The sequence below is a fragment of the Anopheles funestus genome, unplaced genomic scaffold, assembly GCF_943734845.2.
Source record: "Anopheles funestus unplaced genomic scaffold, idAnoFuneDA-416_04 scaffold_10_ctg1, whole genome shotgun sequence".
Classification (NCBI taxonomy): Eukaryota; Metazoa; Arthropoda; class Insecta; order Diptera; family Culicidae; genus Anopheles; species Anopheles funestus.
In genome coordinates this window covers 579478-600116 of record NW_026045351.1, presented here as the reverse complement: position 1 = coordinate 600116, position 20639 = coordinate 579478, and the positions used below count along the sequence as shown (strand labels likewise).

At 47.2% G+C, this 20639-nt stretch overlaps 1 long non-coding RNA gene across 1 annotated transcript in view; it reads left to right on the top strand.

Moving 5' to 3' along the window:
* The window catches only part of LOC125774466 (uncharacterized), a 78355-nt gene extending 60658 nt beyond the window's left edge, over positions 1-17697 (top strand). The window contains exons 8-10 of the long non-coding RNA XR_007420926.1: positions 2069-2544; positions 3525-4966; positions 16334-17697. This is a non-coding gene — a long non-coding RNA (uncharacterized LOC125774466). The remainder of the gene's footprint in view (positions 1-2068; positions 2545-3524; positions 4967-16333) is intronic.
* The last annotated feature ends 2942 nt before the right edge of the window (positions 17698-20639 follow it).

Genomic DNA, 20639 nt, shown 5'->3' with positions numbered 1-20639 from the left:
CTTGGCTAATGTGTCTTGGCTAAGGTGTCTTGGCTAATGTGTCTTGGATAAGGTGTCTTGGCTAAGGTGTCTTGGCTAATGTGTCTTGGCTAATGTGTCTTGGCTAAGGTGTCTTGGCTAAGGTGTCTTGGCTAATGTGTCTTGGCTAATGTGTCTTGGCTAAGGTGTCTTGGCTAATGTGTCTTGGCTAATGTGTCTTGGCTAAGGTGTCTTGGCTAATGTGTCTTGGCTAATGTGTCTTGGCTAATGTGTCTTGGCTAAGGTGTCTTGGCTAATGTGTCTTGGCTAATGTGTCTTGGCTAATGTGTCTTGGCTAAGGTGTCTTGGCTAATGTTTCATGGCTAAGGTGTCTTGGCTAAGGTGCCTTGGCTAAGGTGTCTTGGCTAATGTGTCTTGGCTAAGGTTTCTTGGCTAATGTGTCTTGGATAATGTGTCTTGGCTAAGGTGTCTTGGCTAATGTGTCTTGGCTAAGGTGTCTTGGCTAATGTGTCTTGGCTAATGTGTCTTGGCTAATGTGTCTTGGCTAAGGTGTCTTGGCTAATGTGTCTTGGCTAATGTGTCTTGGCTAAGGTGTCTTGGCTAAGGTGTATTGGCTAATGTGTCTTGGCTAAGGTGTCTTGGCTAAGGTGGCTTGGCTAATGTGTCTTGGCTAAGTTGTCTCGGCTAATGTGTCTTGGCTAAGGTGTCTTGGCTAAGGTGCCTTGGCTAATGTGTCTTGGCTAAGGTGTCTTGGCTAATGTGTCTTGGCTAAGGTGTCTTGGCTAAGGTGTCTTGGCTAATTTTTCTTGGCTAGGGTGTCTTGGCTAAGGTGCCTTGGCTAAGGTGTCTTGGCTAAGGTGTCTTGGCTAATGTGTCTTGGCTAATGTGTCTTGGCTAAGGAGTCTTGGCTAAGGTGTCTTGGCTAATGTGTCTCGGCTAAGATGTCTTGGCTAATGTGTCTTGGCTAATGTGTCTTGGCTAATGTGTCTTGGCTAAGGTGTTTTGGCTAATGTGTCTTGGCTAATGTGTCTTGGCTAAGGTGTCTTGGCTAATGTGTCTTGGCTAAGGTGTCTTGGCTAATGTGTCTTGGCTAATGTGTCTTGGCTAAGGTGTCTTGGCTAATGTGTCTTGGCTGATGTGTCTTGGCTAATGTGTCTTGGCTAAGGTGTCTTGGCTAATGTGTCTTGGCTAAGGAGTCTTGGCTAAGGTGTCTTGGCTAATGTGTCTTGGCTTAGTTGTCTCGGCTAATGTGTCTTGGCTAAGGTGTCTTGGCTAAGGTGCCTTGGCTAATGTGTCTTGGCTAAGGTGTCTTGGCTAATGTGTCTTGGCTAAGGTGTCTTGGCTAAGGTGTCTTGGCTAATTTTTCTTGGCTAGGGTGTCTTGGCTAAGGTGCCTTGGCTAAGGTGTCTTGGCTAATGTGTCTTGGCTAATGTGTCTTGGCTAAGGAGTCTTGGCTAAGGTGTCTTGGCTAATGTGTCTCGGCTAAGATGTCTTGGCTAATGTGTCTTGGCTAATGTGTCTTGGCTAATGTGTCTTGGCTAAGGTGTCTTGGCTAATGTGTCTTGGCTAATGTGTCTTGGCTAAGGTGTCTTGGCTAATGTGTCTTGGCTAAGGTGTCTTGGCTAATGTGTCTTGGCTAAGGTGTCTTGGCGAATGTGTCTTGGCTGATGTGTCTTGGCTAATGTGTCTTGGCTAATGTGTCTTGGCTAAGGTGTCTTGGCTAAGGTGTCTTGGCTAATGTGTCTTGGCTAATGTGTCTTGGCTAAGGTGTCTTGGCTAATGTGTCTTGGCTAAGGTGTCTTGGCTAATGTGTCTTGGCTAATGTGTCTTGGCTAATGTGTCTTGGCTAAGGTGTCTTGGCTAATGTGTCTTGGCTAAGGTGTCTTGGCTAATGTGTCTTGGCTGATGTGTCTTGGCTAATGTGTCTTGGCTAAGGTGTCTTGGCTAATGTGTCTTGGCTAATGTGTCTTGGCTAATGTGTCTTGGCTAATGTGTCTTGGCTAAGGTGTCTTGGCTAATGTGTCTTGACTAAGGTGTCTTGGCTAATGTGTCTTGGCTAATGTGTCTTGGCTAAGGAGTCTTGGCTAAGGTGTTTTGGCTAATGTGTCTTGGCTAAGGTGTCTTGGCTAATGTGTCTTGGCTAAGGTGTCTTGGCTAAGGTGTCTTGGCTAATGTGTCTTGGCTAATGTGTCTTGGCTAAGGTGTCTTGGCTAATGTGTCTTGACTAAGGTGTCTTGGCTAATGTGTCTTGGCTAATGTGTCTTGGCTAAGGTGTCTTGGCTAAGGTGTCTTGGCTAATGTTTCTTGGCTAAGGTGTCTTGGCTAAGGTGCCTTGGCTAAGGTGTCTTGGCTAATGTGTCTTGGCTAAGGTGTCTTGGCTAATGTGTCTTGGATAATGTGTCTTGGCTAAGGTGTCTTGGCTAAGGTGCCTTGGCTAATGTGTCTTGGCTAAGGTGTCTTGGCTAATGTGTCTTGGCTAAGGTGTCTTGGCTAAGGTGTCTTGGCTAATTTTTCTTGGCTAGGGTGTCTTGGCTAAGGTGCCTTGGCTAAGGTGTCTTGGCTAAGGTGTCTTATCTAAGGTGTCTTGGCTAATGTGTCTTGGCTAAGGTGTCTTGGCTAAGGTGTCTTGGCTAATGTGTCTTGGCTAAGTTGTCTCGGCTAATGTGTCTTGGCTAAGGTGTCTTGGCTAAGGTGCCTTGGCTAATGTGTCTCGGCTAATGTGTCTTGGCTAAGGTGTTTTGGCTAATGTGTCTTGGCTAAGGTGTCTTGGCTAATGTGTCTTGGCTAAGGTGTCTTGGCTAATGTGTCTTGGCTAATGTGTCTTGGCTAATGTGTCTTGGCTAATGTGTCTTGGCTAATGTGTCTTGGCTAAGGTGTCTTGGCTAAGGTGTCTTGGCTAATGTGTCTTGGCTAATGTGTCTTGGCTAAGGTGTCTTGGCTAATGTGTCTTGGCTAATGTGTCTTGGCTAAGGTGTCTTGGCTAATGTGTCTTGGCTAAGGTGTCTTGGCTAATGTGTCTTGGCTAAGGTGTCTTGGCTAATGTGTCTTGGCTAATAAGTCTTGGCTAATGTGTCTTGGCTAAGGTGTCTTGGCTAAGGTGTCTTGGCTATTGTGTCTTGGCTAAGGTGTCTTGGCTAAGGTGTCTTGGCTAATGTTTCTTGGCTAAGGTGTCTTGGCTAAGGTGCCTTGGCTAAGGTGTCTTGGCTAATGTGTCTTGGCTAAGGTGTCTTGGCTAATGTGTCTTGGCTAAGGTGTCTTGGCTAAGGTGTCTTGGCTAATGTGTCTTGGCTAAGGTGTCTTGGCTAATGTGTCTTGGCTAATGTGTCTTGGCTAATGTGTCTTGGCTAAGGTGTCTTGGCTAAGGTGTCTTGGCTAAGGTGTCTTGGCTAATGTGTCTTGGCTAAGGTGTCTTGGCTAATGTGTCTTGGCTAAGGTGTCTTGGCTAATGTGTCTTGGCTAAGGTGTCTTGGCTAAGGTGTCTTGGCTAATGTGTCTTGGCTAATGTGTCTTGGCTAAGGTGTCTTGGCTAATGTGTCTTGACTAAGGTGTCTTGGCTAATGTGTCTTGGCTAATGTGTCTTGGCTAAGGAGTCTTGGCTAAGGTGTCTTGGCTAATGTGTCTCGGCTAAGGTGTCTTGGCTAATGTGTCTTGGCTAATGTGTCTTGGCTAATGTGTCTTGGCTAATGTGTCTTGGCTAAGGTGTCTTGGCTAATGTGTCTTGGCTAAGGTGTCTTGGCTAAGGTGTCCTGGCTAATGTGTCTTGGCTAAGGTGTCTTGGCTGAGGTGTCTTGGCTAATGTGTCTTGGCTAAGGTGTCTTGGCTAATGTGTCTTGGATAAGGTGTCTTGGCTAAGGTGTCTTGGCTAATGTGTCTTGGCTAATGTGTCTTGGCTAAGGTGTCTTGGCTAAGGTGTCTTGGCTAATGTGTCTTGGCTAATGTGTCTTGGCTAAGGTGTCTTGGCTAATGTGTCTTGGCTAATGTGTCTTGGCTAAGGTGTCTTGGCTAATGTGTCTTGGCTAAGGTGTCTTGGCTAATGTGTCTTGGCTAAGGTGTCTTGGCTAATGTGTCTTGGCTAAGGTGTCTTGGCTAATGTGTCTTGACTAAGGTGTCTTGGCTAATGTTTCTTGGCTAAGGTGTCTTGGCTAAGGTGCCTTGGCTAAGGTGTCTTGGCTAATGTGTCTTGGCTAAGGTTTCTTGGCTAATGTGTCTTGGATAATGTGTCTTGGCTAAGGTGTCTTGGCTAAGGTGTCTTGGCTAATGTGTCTTGGCTAAGTTGTCTCGGCTAATGTGTCTTGGCTAAGGTGTCTTGGCTAAGGTGCCTTGGCTAATGTGTCTTGGCTAAGGTGTCTTGGCTAATGTGTCTTGGCTAAGGTGTCTTGGCTAAGGTGTCTTGGCTAATTTTTCTTGGCTAGGGTGTCTTGGCTAAGGTGCCTTGGCTAAGGTGTCTTGGCTAAGGTGTCTTGGCTAATGTGTCTTGGCTAATGTGTCTTGGCTAAGGAGTCTTGGCTAAGGTGTCTTGGCTAATGTGTCTCGGCTAAGATGTCTTGGCTAATGTGTCTTGGCTAATGTGTCTTGGCTAATGTGTCTTGGCTAAGGTGTCTTGGCTAATGTGTCTTGGCTAATGTGTCTTGGCTAAGGTGTCTTGGCTAATGTGTCTTGGCTAAGGTGTCTTGGCTAATGTGTCTTGGCTAAGGTGTCTTGGCTAATGTGTCTTGGCTGATGTGTCTTGGCTAATGTGTCTTGGCTAAGGTGTCTTGGCTAATGTGTCTTGGCTAAGGAGTCTTGGCTAAGGTGTCTTGGCTAATGTGTCTTGGCTAATGTGTCTTGGCTAAGGTGTCTTGGCTAATGTGTCTTGGCTAATGTGTCTTGGCTAAGGTGTCTTGGCTAATGTGTCTTGGCTAAGGTGTCTTGGCTAATGTGTCTTGGCTAAGGTGTCTTGGCTAATGTGTCTTGGCTAATGTGTCTTGGCTAATGTGTCTTGGCTAAGGTGTCTTGGCTAATGTTTCTTGGCTAAGTTGTCTTGGCTAAGGTGCCTTGGCTAAGGTGTCTTGGCTAATGTGTCTTGGCTAAGGTGTCTTGGCTAAGGTGTCTTGGCTAATGTGTCTTGGCTAATGTGTCTTGGCTAAGGTGTCTTGGCTAATGTGTCTTGGCTAAGGTGTCTTGGCTAATGTGTCTTGGCTAAGGTGTCTTGGCTAAGGTGTCTTGGCTAATTTTTCTTGGCTAGGGTGTCTTGGCTAAGGTGCCTTGGCTAAGGTGTCTTGGCTTAGGTGTCTTGGCTAATGTGTCTTGGCTAATGTGTCTTTTCTAAGGAGTCTTGGCTAAGGTGTCTTGGCTAACGTGTCTCGGCTAAGATGTCTTGGCTAATGTGTCTTGGCTAATGTGTCTTGGCTAATGTGTCTTGGCTAAGGTGTCTTGGCTAATGTGTCTTGGCTAATGTGTCTTGGCTAAGGTGTCTTGGCTAATGTGTCTTGGCTAAGGTGTCTTGGCTAATGTGTCTTGGCTAAGGTGTCTTGGCTAATGTGTCTTGGCTGATGTGTCTTGGCTAATGTGTCTTGGCTAAGGTGTCTTGGCTAAGGTGTCTTGGCTAATGTGTCTTGGCTAATGTGTCTTGGCTAATGTGTCTCGGCTAAGGTGTCTTGGCTAATGTGTCTTGGCTAAGGTGTCTTGGCTAAGGTGTCTTGGCTAAGGTGTCTTGGCTAAGGTGTCTTGGCTAAGGTGTCTTGGCTAATGTGTCTTGGCTAAGGTGTCTTGGCTAAGGTGTCTTGGCTAATGTGTCTTGGCTAATGTGTCTTGGCTAATGTGTCTCGGCTAAGGTGTCTTGGCTTAGGTGTCGTGGCTAAGGTGTCTTTGCTAATGTGTCTCGGCTAATGTGTCTTGGCTAAGGTGTCTCGGCTAAGGTGTCTTGGCTAAGGTGCCTTGGCTAATGTGTCTTGGCTAAAGTGTCTTGGCTATTGTGTCTTGGCTAAGGTGTCTTGGCTAAGGTGTCTTGGCTAAGGTGTCTTGGCTAAGGTGTCTTGGCTAATGTGTCTCGGCTAAAGTGTCTTGGCTAAGGTGTCTTGGCTAAGGTGTCTTGGCTAAGGTGTCTTTGCTAATGTGTCTCGGCTAATGTGTCTTGGCTAAGGTGTCTCGGCTAAAGTGTCTCGACTAAGGTGTCTTGGCTAAGGTGTCTTGGCTAAGGTGTCTTGGCTAAGGTGTCTTGGCTAATGTGTCTTGGCTAAGGTGTCTTGGCTAAGGTGTTTTGGCTACGGTGTCTTGGCTAAGGTGTCTTGGCTAAGGTGTCTTGGCTAATGTGTCTTGGCTAAGGTGTCTTGGCTAAGGTGTCTTGGCTAAGGTGTCTTGGCTAAGGTGTCTTGGATAAGGTGTCTTGGCTAAGGTGTCTTGGCTAATGTGTCTCGGCTAAAGTGTCTTGGCTAAGGTGTCTTGGCTAAGGTGTCTTTGCTAATGTGTCTCGGCTAATGTGTCTTGGCTAAGGTGTCTTGGCTAATGTGTCTTGGCTAATGTGTCTTGGCTAATATGTCTTGGCTAAGGTGTCTTGGCTAAGGTGTCTTGGCTAATGTGTCTTGGCTAAGGTGTCTTGGCTAAGGTGTCTTGGCTAAGGTGTCTTGGCTAAGGTGTCTTGGCTAATGTGTCTTGGCTAAAGTGTCTTGGCTAAAGTGTCTTGGCTAATGTGTCTTGGCTAAGGTGTCTTGGCTAAGGTGTCTTGGCTAAAGTGTCTTGGCTAATGTGTCTTGGCTAAGGTGTCTTGGCTAAGGTGTCTTGGCTAAGGTGTCTTGGCTAAGGTGTCTTGGCTAAGGTGTCTTGGCTAAAGTGTCTTGGCTAATGTGTCTTGGCTAAGGTGTCTTGGCTAAGGTGTCTTGGCTAAAGTGTCTTGGCTAATGTGTCTTGGCTAAGGTGTCTTGGCTAAGGTGTCTTGGCTAAGGTGTCTTGGCTATTGTGTCTTGGCTAAGGTGTCTTGGCTAAGGTGTCTTGGCTAAGGTGTCTTGGCTAAGGTGTCTTGGCTAATGTGTCTTGGCTAATGTGTCTTGGCTAAGGTGTCTTGGCTAAGGTGTCTTGGCTAAGGTGTCTTGGCTAAGGTGTCTTGGCTAAGGTGTCTTGGCTAATGTGTCTTGGCTAAGGTGTCTTGGCTAAGGTGTCTTGGCTAAGGTGTCTTGGCTAAGGTGTCTTGGCTAAGGTGTCTTGGCTAATGTGTCTCGGCTAAAGTGTCTTGGCTAAGGTGTCTTGGCTAAGGTGTCTCGGCTAAGGTGTCTTTGCTAATGTGTCTCGGCTAATGTGTCTTGGCTAAGGTGTCTTGGCTAATGTGTCTCGACTAAGGTGTCTTGGCTAAGGTGTCTTGGCTAAGGTGTCTTGGCTAAGGTGTCTTGGCTAATGTGTCTTGGCTAAGGTGTCTTGCCTAAGGTGTCTTGGCTAAGGTGTCTTGGCTAAGGTGTCTTGGCTAAGGTGTCTTGGCTAAGGTGTCTTGGCTAATGTGTCTTGGCTAAGGTGTCTTGGCTAAGGTGTCTTGGCTAATGTGTCTTGGCTAATGTGTCTCGGCTAAGGTGTCTTGGCTAATGTGTCTTGGCTAAGGTGTCGTGGCTAAGGTGTCTTTGCTAATGTGTCTCGGCTAATGTGTCTTGGCTAAGGTGTCTCGGCTAAGGTGTCTTGGCTAAGGTGTCTTGGCTAATGTGTCTTGGCTAAAGTGTCTTGGCTATTGTGTTTTGGCTAAGGTGTCTTGGCTAAGGTGTCTTGGCTAAGGTGTCTTGGCTAAGGTGTCTTGGCTAAGGTGTCTCGGCTAAAGTGTCTTGGCTAAGGTGTCTTGGCTAAGGTGTCTTGGCTAAGGTGTCTTTGCTAATGTGTCTCGGCTAATGTGTCTTGGCTAAGGTGTCTCGGCTAAAGTGTCTCGACTAAGGTGTCTTGGCTAAGGTGTCTTGGCTAAGGTGTCTTGGCTAAGGTGTCTTGGCTAATGTGTCTTGGCTAAGGTGTCTTGGCTAAGGTGTTTTGGCTACGGTGTCTTGGCTAAGGTGTCTTGGCTAAGGTGTCTTGGCTAATGTGTCTTGGCTAAGGTGTCTTGGCTAAGGTGTCTTGGCTAAGGTGTCTTGGCTAAGGTGTCTTGGATAAGGTGTCTTGGCTAAGGTGTCTTGGCTAATGTGTCTCGGCTAAAGTGTCTTGGCTAAGGTGTCTTGGCTAAGGTGTCTTTGCTAATGTGTCTCGGCTAATGTGTCTTGGCTAAGGTGTCTTGGCTAATGTGTCTTGGCTAATGTGTCTTGGCTAATATGTCTTGGCTAAGGTGTCTTGGCTAAGGTGTCTTGGCTAATGTGTCTTGGCTAAGGTGTCTTGGCTAAGGTGTCTTGGCTAAGGTGTCTTGGCTAAGGTGTCTTGGCTAATGTGTCTTGGCTAAAGTGTCTTGGCTAAAGTGTCTTGGCTAATGTGTCTTGGCTAAGGTGTCTTGGCTAAGGTGTCTTGGCTAAAGTGTCTTGGCTAATGTGTCTTGGCTAAGGTGTCTTGGCTAAGGTGTCTTGGCTAAGGTGTCTTGGCTAAGGTGTCTTGGCTAAGGTGTCTTGGCTAAAGTGTCTTGGCTAATGTGTCTTGGCTAAGGTGTCTTGGCTAAGGTGTCTTGGCTAAAGTGTCTTGGCTAATGTGTCTTGGCTAAGGTGTCTTGGCTAAGGTGTCTTGGCTAAGGTGTATTGGCTATTGTGTCTTGGCTAAGGTGTCTTGGCTAAGGTGTCTTGGCTAAGGTGTCTTGGCTAAGGTGTCTTGGCTAATGTGTCTTGGCTAATGTGTCTTGGCTAAGGTGTCTTGGCTAAGGTGTCTTGGCTAAGGTGTCTTGGCTAAGGTGTCTTGGCTAAGGTGTCTTGGCTAATGTGTCTTGGCTAAGGTGTCTTGGCTAAGGTGTCTTGGCTAAGGTGTCTTGGCTAAGGTGTCTTGGCTAAGGTGTCTTGGCTAATGTGTCTCGGCTAAAGTGTCTTGGCTAAGGTGTCTTGGCTAAGGTGTCTTGGCTAAGGTGTCTTTGCTAATGTGTCTCGGCTAATGTGTCTTGGCTAAGGTGTCTTGGCTAATGTGTCTCGACTAAGGTGTCTTGGCTAAGGTGTCTTGGCTAAGGTGTCTTGGCTACGGTGTCTTGGCTGAGGTGTCTTGGCTAATGTGTCTTGGCTAATGTGTCTTGGCTAAGGTGTCTTGGCTAAGGTGTCTTGGCTAAGGTGTCTTGGCTAAAGTGTCTTGGCTAATGTGTCTTGGCTAAGGTGTCTTGGCTAATGTGTCTTGGCTAAGGTGTCTTGGCTAAGGTGTCTTGGCTAAGGTGTCTTGGCAAAGGTGTCTTGGCTAAGGTGTCTTGGCTAAGGTGTCTTGGCTAAGGTGTCTTGGCTAATGTGTCTTGGCTAAGGTGTCTTGGCTAAGGTGTCTTGGCTAATGTGTCTTGGCTAATGTGTCTCGGCTAAGGTGTCTTGGCTAATGTGTCTTGGCTAAGGTGTCGTGGCTAAGGTGTCTTTGCTAATGTGTCTCGGCTAATGTGTCTTGGCTAAGGTGTCTCGGCTAAGGTGTCTTGGCTAAGGTGTCTTGGCTAATGTGTCTTGGCTAAAGTGTCTTGGCTATTGTGTCTTGGCTAAGGTGTCTTGGCTAAGGTGTCTTGGCTAAGGTGTCTTGGCTAATGTGTCTCGGCTAAAGTGTCTTGGCTAAGGTGTCTTGGCTAAGGTGTCTTGGCTAAGGTGTCTTTGCTAATGTGTCTCGGCTAATGTGTCTTGGCTAAGGTGTCCCGGCTAAAGTGTCTCGACTAAGGTGTCTTGGCTAAGGTGTCTTGGCTAAGGTGTCTTGGCTAAGGTGTCTTGGCTAATGTGTCTTGGCTAAGGTGTCTTGGCTAAGGTGTTTTGGCTACGGTGTCTTGGCTAAGGTGTCTTGGCTAAGGTGTCTTGGCTAATGTGTCTTGGCTAAGGTGTCTTGGCTAAGGTGTCTTGGCTAAGGTGTCTTGGCTAAGGTGTCTTGGATAAGGTGTCTTGGCTAAGGTGTCTTGGCTAATGTGTCTCGGCTAAAGTGTCTTGGCTAAGGTGTCTTGGCTAAGGTGTCTTTGCTAATGTGTCTCGGCTAATGTGTCTTGGCTAAGGTGTCTTGGCTAATGTGTCTTGGCTAATGTGTCTTGGCTAATATGTCTTGGCTAAGGTGTCTTGGCTAAGGTGTCTTGGCTAATGTGTCTTGGCTAAGGTGTCTTGGCTAAGGTGTCTTGGCTAAGGTGTCTTGGCTAAGGTGTCTTGGCTAATGTGTCTTGGCTAAAGTGTCTTGGCTAAGGTGTCTTGGCTAAGGTGTCTTGGCTAATGTGTCTTGGCTAAGGTGTCTTGGCTAAGGTGTCTTGGCTAAAGTGTCTTGGCTAATGTGTCTTGGCTAAGGTGTCTTGGCTAAGGTGTCTTGGCTAAGGTGTCTTGGCTAAGGTGTCTTGGCTAAGGTGTCTTGGCTAAAGTGTCTTGGCTAATGTGTCTTGGCTAAGGTGTCTTGGCTAAGGTGTCTTGGCTAAAGTGTCTTGGCTAATGTGTCTTGGCTAAGGTGTCTTGGCTAAGGTGTCTTGGCTAAGGTGTCTTGGCTATTGTGTCTTGGCTAAGGTGTCTTGGCTAAGGTGTCTTGGCTAAGGTGTCTTGGCTAAGGTGTCTTGGCTAAGGTGTCTTGGCTAAGGTGTCTCGGCTAAGGTGTCTTGGCTAAGGTGTCTTGGCTAATGTGTCTTGGCTAATGTGTCTCGGCTAAAGTGTCTTGGCTAAAGTGTCTTGGCTAAGGTGTCTTGGCTAAGGTGTCTTGGCTAAGGTGTCTTGGCTAATGTGTCTTGGCTAATGTGTCTTGGCTAAGGTGTCTTGGCTAAGGTGTCTTGGCTAAGGTGTCTTGGCTAAGGTGTCTTGGCTAAGGTGTCTTGGCTAATGTGTCTTGGCTAAGGTGTCTTGGCTAAGGTGTCTTGGCTAAGGTGTCTTGGCTAAGGTGTCTTGGCTAAGGTGTCTTGGCTAATGTGTCTTGGCTAAGGTGTCTTGGCTAAGGTGTCTTGGCTAAGGTGTCTTGGCTAAGGTGTCTTGGCTAATGTGTCTTGGCTAATGTGTCTTGGCTAAGGTGTCTTTACTAAGGTGTCTTGGCTAAGGTGTCTTGGCTAAGGTGTCTTGGCTAAGGTGTCTTGGCTAATGTGTCTTGGCTAAGGTGTCTTGGCTAAGGTGTCTTGGCTAAGGTGTCTTGGCTAAGGTGTCTTGGCTAAGGTGTCTTGGCTAATGTGTCTTGGCTAAGGTGTCTTGGCTAAGGTGTCTTGGCTAAGGTGTCTTGGCTAAGGTGTCTTGGCTAAGGTGTCTTGGCTAATGTGTCTCGGCTAAAGTGTCTTGGCTAAGGTGTCTTGGCTAAGGTGTCTTGGCTAAGGTGTCTTTGCTAATGTGTCTCGGCTAATGTGTCTTGGCTAAGGTGTCTTGGCTAAGGTGTATTGGCTAAAGTGTCTTGGCTAATGTGTTTTGGCTAATGTGTCTTGGCTAAGGTGTCTTGGCTAATGTGTCTTGGCTAAGGTGTCTTGGCTAAGGTGTCTTGGCTAATGTGTCTTGGCTAAGGTGTCTTGGCTTATGTGTCTCGGCTAATGTGTCTTGGCTAATGTGTCTTGGCTAATGTGTCTTGGCTAAGGTGTCTTGGCTTATGTGTCTCGGCTAATGTGTCTTGGCTAATGTGTCTTGGCTGATGTGTCTTGGCTAAGGTGTCTTGGCTAAGGTGTCTTGGCTAATGTGTCTCGGCTAAAGTGTCTTGGCTAAGGTGTCTTGGCTAAGGTGTCTTGGCTAAGGTGTCTTGGCTAAGATGTCTTGGCTAAGGTGTCTTGGCTAATGTGTCTTGGCTAATGTGTCTCGGCTAAAGTGTCTTGGCTAAGGTGTCTTGGCTAATGTGTCTTGGCTAAGGTGTCTTGGCTAATGTGTCTTGGCTAAGGTGTCTTGGCTAAGGTGTCTTGGCTAAGGTGTCTTGGCTAAGGTGTCTTGGCTAAGGTGTCTTGGCTAAGGTGTCTTGGCTAATGTGTCTTGGCTAAGGTGTCTTGGCTAAGGTGTCTTGGCTAATGTGTCTTGGCTAATGTGTCTCGGCTAAGGTGTCTTGGCTAATGTGTCTTGGCTAAGGTGTCGTGGCTAAGGTGTCTTTGCTAATGTGTCTCGGCTAATGTGTCTTGGCTAAGGTGTCTCGGCTAAGGTGTCTTGGCTAAGGTGTCTTGGCTAATGTGTCTTGGCTAAAGTGTCTTGGCTATTGTGTCTTGGCTAAGGTGTCTTGGCTAAGGTGTCTTGGCTAAGGTGTCTTGGCTAAGGTGTCTTGGCTAATGTGTCTCGGCTAAAGTGTCTTGGCTAAGGTGTCTTGGCTAAGGTGTCTTGGCTAAGGTGTCTTTGCTAATGTGTCTCGGCTAATGTGTCTTGGCTAAGGTGTCTCGGCTAAAGTGTCTCGACTAAGGTGTCTTGGCTAAGGTGTCTTGGCTAAGGTGTCTTGGCTAATGTGTCTTGGCTAAGGTGTCTTGGCTAAGGTGTTTTGGCTACGGTGTCTTGGCTAAGGTGTCTTGGCTAAGGTGTCTTGGCTAATGTGTCTTGGCTAAGGTGTCTTGGCTAAGGTGTCTTGGCTAAGGTGTCTTGGCTAAGGTGTCTTGGATAAGGTGTCTTGGCTAAGGTGTCTTGGCTAATGTGTCTCGGCTAAAGTGTCTTGGCTAAGGTGTCTTGGCTAAGGTGTCTTTGCTAATGTGTCTCGGCTAATGTGTCTTGGCTAAGGTGTCTTGGCTAATGTGTCTTGGCTAATGTGTCTTGGCTAATATGTCTTGGCTAAGGTGTCTTGGCTAAGGTGTCTTGGCTAATGTGTCTTGGCTAATGTGTCTTGGCTAAGGTGTCTTGGCTAATGTGTCTTGGCTAAGGTGTCTTGGCTAAGGTGTCTTGGCTAAGGTGTCTTGGCTAAAGTGTCTTGGCTAATGTGTCTTGGCTAAGGTGTCTTGGCTAAGGTGTCTTGGCTAAAGTGTCTTGGCTAATGTGTCTTGGCTAAGGTGTCTTGGCTAAGGTGTCTTGGCTAAGGTGTCTTGGCTATTGTGTCTTGGCTAAGGTGTCTTGGCTAAGGTGTCTTGGCTAAGGTGTCTTGGCTGATGTGTCTTGGCTAATGTGTCTTGGCTAAGGTGTCTTGGCTAATGTGTCTTGGCTAAGGAGTCTTGGCTAAGGTGTCTTGGCTAATGTGTCTTGGCTAATGTGTCTCGGCTAAAGTGTCTTGGCTAAAGTGTCTTGGCTAAGGTGTCTTGGCTAAGGTGTCTTGGCTAAGGTGTCTTGGCTAATGTGTCTTGGCTAATGTGTCTTGGCTAAGGTGTCTTGGCTAATGTGTCTTGGCTAATGTGTCTTGGCTAATATGTCTTGGCTAAGGTGTCTTGGCTAAGGTGTCTTGGCTAATGTGTCTTGGCTAAGGTGTCTTGGCTAAGGTGTCTTGGCTAAGGTGTCTTGGCTAAGGTGTCTTGGCTAATGTGTCTTGGCTAAAGTGTCTTGGCTAAGGTGTCTTGGCTAAGGTGTCTTGGCTAATGTGTCTTGGCTAAGGTGTCTTGGCTAAGGTGTCTTGGCTAAAGTGTCTTGGCTAATGTGTCTTGGCTAAGGTGTCTTGGCTAAGGTGTCTTGGCTAAGGTGTCTTGGCTAAGGTGTCTTGGCTAAGGTGTCTTGGCTAAAGTGTCTTGGCTAATGTGTCTTGGCTAAGGTGTCTTGGCTAAGGTGTCTTGGCTAAAGTGTCTTGGCTAATGTGTCTTGGCTAAGGTGTCTTGGCTAAGGTGTCTTGGCTAAGGTGTCTTGGCTATTGTGTCTTGGCTAAGGTGTCTTGGCTAAGGTGTCTTGGCTAAGGTGTCTTGGCTAAGGTGTCTTGGCTAAGGTGTCTTGGCTAAGGTGTCTCGGCTAAGGTGTCTTGGCTAAGGTGTCTTGGCTAATGTGTCTTGGCTAATGTGTCTCGGCTAAAGTGTCTTGGCTAAAGTGTCTTGGCTAAGGTGTCTTGGCTAAGGTGTCTTGGCTAAGGTGTCTTGGCTAATGTGTCTTGGCTAATGTGTCTTGGCTAAGGTGTCTTGGCTAAGGTGTCTTGGCTAAGGTGTCTTGGCTAAGGTGTCTTGGCTAAGGTGTCTTGGCTAATGTGTCTTGGCTAAGGTGTCTTGGCTAAGGTGTCTTGGCTAATGTGTCTTGGCTAAGGTGTCTTGGCTAAGGATTCTTGGCTAAGGTGTCTTGGCTAAGATGCTTGGCTAAGGTGTCTTGGCTAATGTGTCTTGGCTAAGGTGTCTTGGCTAAAGTGTCTTGGCTAATGTGTCTCGGCTAAGGTGTCTTGGCTAATGTGTCTTGGCTAAGGTGTCTTGGCTAAGGTGTCTTGGCTAAGGTGTCTTGGCTAATGTGTCTTGGCTAAGGTGTCTTGGCTAAGGTGTCTTGGCTAAGGTGTCTTGGCTAAGGTGTCTTGGCTAAGGTGTCTTGGCTAATGTGTCTTGGCTAAGGTGTCTTGGCTAAGGTGTCTTGGCTAAGGTGTCTTGGCTAAGGTGTCTTGGCTAAGGTGTCTTGGCTAATGTGTCTCGGCTAAAGTGTCTTGGCTAAGGTGTCTTGGCTAAGGTGTCTTGGCTAAGGTGTCTTTGCTAATGTGTCTCGGCTAATGTGTCTTGGCTAAGGTGTCTTGGCTAAGGTGTATTGGCTAAAGTGTCTTGGCTAATGTGTTTTGGCTAATGTGTCTTGGCTAAGGTGTCTTGGCTAATGTGTCTTGGCTAAGGTGTCTTGGCTAAGGTGTCTTGGCTAATGTGTCTTGGCTAAGGTGTCTTGGCTTATGTGTCTCGGCTAATGTGTCTTGGCTAATGTGTCTTGGCTAATGTGTCTTGGCTAAGGTGTCTTGGCTTATGTGTCTCGGCTAATGTGTCTTGGCTAATGTGTCTTGGCTGATGTGTCTTGGCTAAGGTGTCTTGGCTAAGGTGTCTTGGCTAATGTGTCTCGGCTAAAGTGTCTTGGCTAAGGTGTCTTGGCTAAGGTGTCTTGGCTAAGGTGTCTTGGCTAAGGTGTCTTGGCTAAGGTGTCTTGGCTAATGTGTCTTGGCTAATGTGTCTCGGCTAAAGTGTCTTGGCTAAGGTGTCTTGGCTAATGTGTCTTGGCTAAGGTGTCTTGGCTAATGTGTCTTGGCTAAGGTGTCTTGGCTAAGGTGTCTTGGCTAAGGTGTCTTGGCTAAGGTGTCTTGGCTAAGGTGTCTTGGCTAAGGTGTCTTGGCTAATGTGTCTTGGCTAAGGTGTCTTGGCTAAGGTGTCTTGGCTAATGTGTCTTGGCTAATGTGTCTCGGCTAAGGTGTCTTGGCTAATGTGTCTTGGCTAAGGTGTCGTGGCTAAGGTGTCTTTGCTAATGTGTCTCGGCTAATGTGTCTTGGCTAAGGTGTCTCGGCTAAGGTGTCTTGGCTAAGGTGTCTTGGCTAATGTGTCTTGGCTAAAGTGTCTTGGCTATTGTGTCTTGGCTAAGGTGTCTTGGCTAAGGTGTCTTGGCTAAGGTGTCTTGGCTAAGGTGTCTTGGCTAATGTGTCTCGGCTAAAGTGTCTTGGCTAAGGTGTCTTGGCTAAGGTGTCTTGGCTAAGGTGTCTTTGCTAATGTGTCTCGGCTAATGTGTCTTGGCTAAGGTGTCTCGGCTAAAGTGTCTCGACTAAGGTGTCTTGGCTAAGGTGTCTTGGCTAAGGTGTCTTGGCTAATGTGTCTTGGCTAAGGTGTCTTGGCTAAGGTGTTTTGGCTACGGTGTCTTGGCTAAGGTGTCTTGGCTAAGGTGTCTTGGCTAATGTGTCTTGGCTAAGGTGTCTTGGCTAAGGTGTCTTGGCTAAGGTGTCTTGGCTAAGGTGTCTTGGATAAGGTGTCTTGGCTAAGGTGTCTTGGCTAATGTGTCTCGGCTAAAGTGTCTTGGCTAAGGTGTCTTGGCTAAGGTGTCTTTGCTAATGTGTCTCGGCTAATGTGTCTTGGCTAAGGTGTCTTGGCTAATGTGTCTTGGCTAATGTGTCTTGGCTAATATGTCTTGGCTAAGGTGTCTTGGCTAAGGTGTCTTGGCTAATGTGTCTTGGCTAAGGTGTCTTGGCTAAGGTGTCTTGGCTGAGGTGTCTTGGCTAATGTGTCTTGGCTAAGGTGTCTTGGCTAATGTGTCTTGGATATGGTGTCTTGGCTAAGGTGTCTTGGCTAATGTGTCTTGGCTAATGTGTCTTGGCTAAGGTGTCTTGGCTAAGGTGTCTTGGCTAATGTGTCTTGGCTAATGTGTCTTGGCTAAGGTGTCTTGGCTAATGTGTCTTGGCTAATGTGTCTTGGCTAAGGTGTCTTGGCTAATGTGTCTTGGCTAAGGTGTCTTGGCTAATGTGTCTTGGCTAAGGTGTCTTGGCTAATGTGTCTTGGCTAAGGTGTCTTGGCTAATGTGTCTTGGCTAAGGTGTCTTGGCTAATGTTTCTTGGCTAAGGTGTCTTGGCTAAGGTGCCTTGGCTAAGGTGTCTTGGCTAATGTGTCTTGGCTAAGGTTTCTTGGCTAATGTGTCTTGGATAATGTGTCTTGGCTAAGGTGTCTTGGCTAATGTGTCTTGGCTGAGGTGTCTTGGCTAATGTGTCTTGGCTAATGTGTCTTGGCTAATGTGTCTTGGCTAAGGTGTCTTGGCTAATGTGTCTTGGCTAATGTGTCTTGGCTAAGGTGTCTTGGCTAATGTGTCTTGGCTAATGTGTCTTGGCTAAGGTGTCTTGGCTAAGGTGTCTTGGCTAATGTGTCTTGGCTAAGTTGTCTCGGCTAATGTGTCTTGGCTAAGGTGTCTTGGCTAAGGTGCCTTGGCTAATGTGTCTTGGCTAAGGTGTCTTGGCTAATGTGTCTTGGCTAAGGTGTCTTGGCTAAGGTGTCTTGGCTAATTTTTCTTGGCTAGGGTGTCTTGGCTAAGGTGCCTTGGCTAAGGTGTCTTGGCTAAGGTGTCTTGGCTAATGTGTCTTGGCTAATGTGTCTTGGCTAAGGAGTCTTGGCTAAGGTGTCTTGGCTAATGTGTCTCGGCTAAGATGTCTTGGCTAATGTGTCTTGGCTAATGTGTCTTGGCTAATGTGTCTTGGCTAAGGTGTCTTGGCTAATGTGTCTTGGCTAATGTGTCTTGGCTAAGGTGTCTTGGCTAATGTGTCTTGGCTAAGGTGTCTTGGCTAATGTGTCTTGGCTAAGGTGTCTTGGCTAATGTGTCTTGGCTGATGTGTCTTGGCTAATGTGTCTTGGCTAAGGTGTCTTGGCTAATGTGTCTTGGCTAAGGAGTCTTGGCTAATATGTCTTGGCTAATGTGTCTTGGCTAATGTGTCTTGGCTAAGGTGTCTTGGCTAATGTGTCTTGGCTAATGTGTCTTGGCTAAGGTGTCTTGGCTAATGTGTCTTGGCTAAGGTGTCTTGGCTAATGTGTCTTGGCTAAGGTGTCTTGGCTAATGTGTCTTGGCTAATGTGTCTTGGCTAATGTGTCTTGGCTAAGGTGTCTTGGCTAATGTTTCTTGGCTAAGTTGTCTTGGCTAAGGTGCCTTGGCTAAGGTGTCTTGGCTAATGTGTCTTGGCTAAGGTGTCTTGGCTAAGGTGTCTTGGCTAATGTGTCTTGGCTAATGTGTCTTGGCTAAGGTGTCTTGGCTAATGTGTCTTGGCTAAGGTGTCTTGGCTAATGTGTCTTGGCTAAGGTGTCTTGGCTAAGGTGTCTTGGCTAATTTTTCTTGGCTAGGGTGTCTTGGCTAAGGTGCCTTGGCTAAGGTGTCTTGGCTTAGGTGTCTTGGCTAATGTGTCTTGGCTAATGTGTCTTTTCTAAGGAGTCTTGGCTAAGGTGTCTTGGCTAACGTGTCTCGGCTAAGATGTCTTGGCTAATGTGTCTTGGCTAATGTGTCTTGGCTAATGTGTCTTGGCTAAGGTGTCTTGGCTAATGTGTCTTGGCTAATGTGTCTTGGCTAAGGTGTCTTGGCTAATGTGTCTTGGCTAAGGTGTCTTGGCTAATGTGTCTTGGCTAAGGTGTCTTGGCTAATGTGTCTTGGCTGATGTGTCTTGGCTAATGTGTCTTGGCTAAGGTGTCTTGGCTAAGGTGTCTTGGCTAATGTGTATTGGCTAATGTGTCTTGGCTAATGTGTCTCGGCTAAGGTGTCTTGGCTAATGTGTCTTGGCTAAGGTGTCTTGGCTAAGGTGTCTTGGCTAAGGTGTCTTGGCTAAGGTGTCTTGGCTAAGGTGTCTTGGCTAATGTGTCTTGGCTAAGGTGTCTTGGCTAAGGTGTCTTGGCTAATGTGTCTTGGCTAATGTGTCTCGGCTAAGGTGTCTTGGCTAATGTGTCTTGGCTTAGGTGTCGTGGCTAAGGTGTCTTTGCTAATGTGTCTCGGCTAATGTGTCTTGGCTAAGGTGTCTCGGCTAAGGTGTCTTGGCTAAGGTGTCTTGGCTAATGTGTCTTTGCTAAAGTGTCTTGGCTATTGTGTCTTGGCTAAGGTGTCTTGGCTAAGGTGTCTTGGCTAAGGTGTCTTGGCTAAGGTGTCTTGGCTAATGTGTCTCGGCTAAAGTGTCTTGGCTAAGGTGTCTTGGCTAAGGTGTCTTGGCTAAGGTGTCTTTGCTAATGTGTCTCGGCTAATGTGTCTTGGCTAAGGTGTCTCGGCTAAAGTGTCTCGACTAAGGTGTCTTGGCTAAGGTGTCTTGGCTAAGGTGTCTTGGCTAAGGTGTCTTGGCTAATGTGTCTTGGCTAAGGTGTCTTGGCTAAGGTGTTTTGGCTACGGTGTCTTGGCTAAGGTGTCTTGGCTAAGGTGTCTTGGCTAATGTGTCTTGGCTAAGGTGTCTTGGCTAAGGTGTCTTGGCTAAGGTGTCTTGGCTAAGGTGTCTTGGATAAGGTGTCTTGGCTAAGGTGTCTTGGCTAATGTGTCTCGGCTAAAGTGTCTTGGCTAAGGTGTCTTGGCTAAGGTGTCTTTGCTAATGTGTCTCGGCTAATGTGTCTTGGCTAAGGTGTCTTGGCTAATGTGTCTTGGCTAATGTGTCTTGGCTAATATGTCTTGGCTAAGGTGTCTTGGCCAAGGTGTCTTGGCTAATGTGTCTTGGCTAAGGTGTCTTGGCTAAGGTGTCTTGGCTAAGGTGTCTTGGCTAAGGTGTCTTGGCTAATGTGTCTTGGCTAAAGTGTCTTGGCTAAAGTGTCTTGGCTAATGTGTCTTGGCTAAGGTGTCTTGGCTAAGGTGTCTTGGCTAAAGTGTCTTGGCTAATGTGTCTTGGCTAAGGTGTCTTGGCTAAGGTGTCTTGGCTAAGGTGTCTTGGCTAAGGTGTCTTGGCTAAGGTGTCTTGGCTAAAGTGTCTTGGCTAATGTGTCTTGGCTAAGGTGTCTTGGCTAAGGTGTCTTGGCTAAAGTGTCTTGGCTAATGTGTCTTGGCTAAGGTGTCTTGGCTAAGGTGTCTTGGCTAAGGTGTCTTGGCTATTGTGTCTTGGCTAAGGTGTCTTGGCAAAGGTGTCTTGGCTAAGGTGTCTTGGCTAAGGTGTCTTGGCTAATGTGTCTTGGCTAATGTGTCTTGGCTAAGGTGTCTTGGCTAAGGTGTCTTGGCTAAGGTGTCTTGGCTAAGGTGTCTTGGCTAAGGTGTCTTGGCTAAGGTGTCTTGGCTAATGTGTCTTGGCTAAGGTGTCTTGGCTAAGGTGTCTTGGCTAAGGTGTCTTGGCTAAGGTGTCTTGGCTAAGGCGTCTTGGCTAATGTGTCTCGGCTAAAGTGTCTTGGCTAAGGTGTCTTGGCTAAGGTGTCTTGGCTAAGGTGTCTTTGCTAATGTGTCTCGGCTAATGTGTCTTGGCTAAGGTGTCTTGGCTAATGTGTCTCGACTAAGGTGTCTTGGCTAAGGTGTCTTGGCTAAGGTGTCTTGGCTAAGGTGTCTTGGCTAATGTGTCTTGGCTAAGGTGTCTTGGCTAAGGTGTCTTGGCTAAGGTGTCTTGGCTAAGGTGTCTTGGCTAAGGTGTCTTGACTAAGGTGTCTTGGCTAAGGTGTCTTGGCTAAGGTGTCTTGGCTAAGGTGTCTTGGCTAATGTGTCTTGGCTAAGGTGTCTTGGCTAAGGTGTCTTGGCTAATGTGTCTTGGCTAATGTGTCTCGGCTAAGGTGTCTTGGCTAATGTGTCTTGGCTAAGGTGTCGTGGCTAAGGTGTCTTTGCTAATGTGTCTCGGCTAATGTGTCTTGGCTAAGGTGTCTCGGCTAAGGTGTCTTGGCTAAGGTGTCTTGGCTAATGTGTCTTGGCTAAAGTGTCTTGGCTATTGTGTCTTGGCTAAGGTGTCTTGGCTAAGGTGTCTTGGCTAAGGTGTCTTGGCTAAGGTGTCTTGGCTAAGGTGTCTCGGCTAAAGTGTCTTGGCTAAGGTGTCTTGGCTAAGGTGTCTTGGCTAAGGTGTCTTTGCTAATGTGTCTCGGCTAATGTGTCTTGGCTAAGGTGTCTCGGCTAAAGTGTCTCGACTAAGGTGTCTTGGCTAAGGTGTCTTGGCTAAGGTGTCTTGGCTAAGGTGTCTTGGCTAATGTGTCTTGGCTTAGGTGTCTTGGCTAAGGTGTTTTGGCTACGGTGTCTTGGCTAAGGTGTCTTGGCTAAGGTGTCTTGGCTAATGTGTCTTGGCTAAGGTGTCTTGGCTAAGGTGTCTTGGCTAAGGTGTCTTGGCTAAGGTGTCTTGGATAAGGTGTCTTGGCTAAGGTGTCTTGGCTAATGTGTCTCGGCTAAAGTTTCTTGGCTAAGGTGTCTTGGCTAAGGTGTCTTTGCTAATGTGTCTCG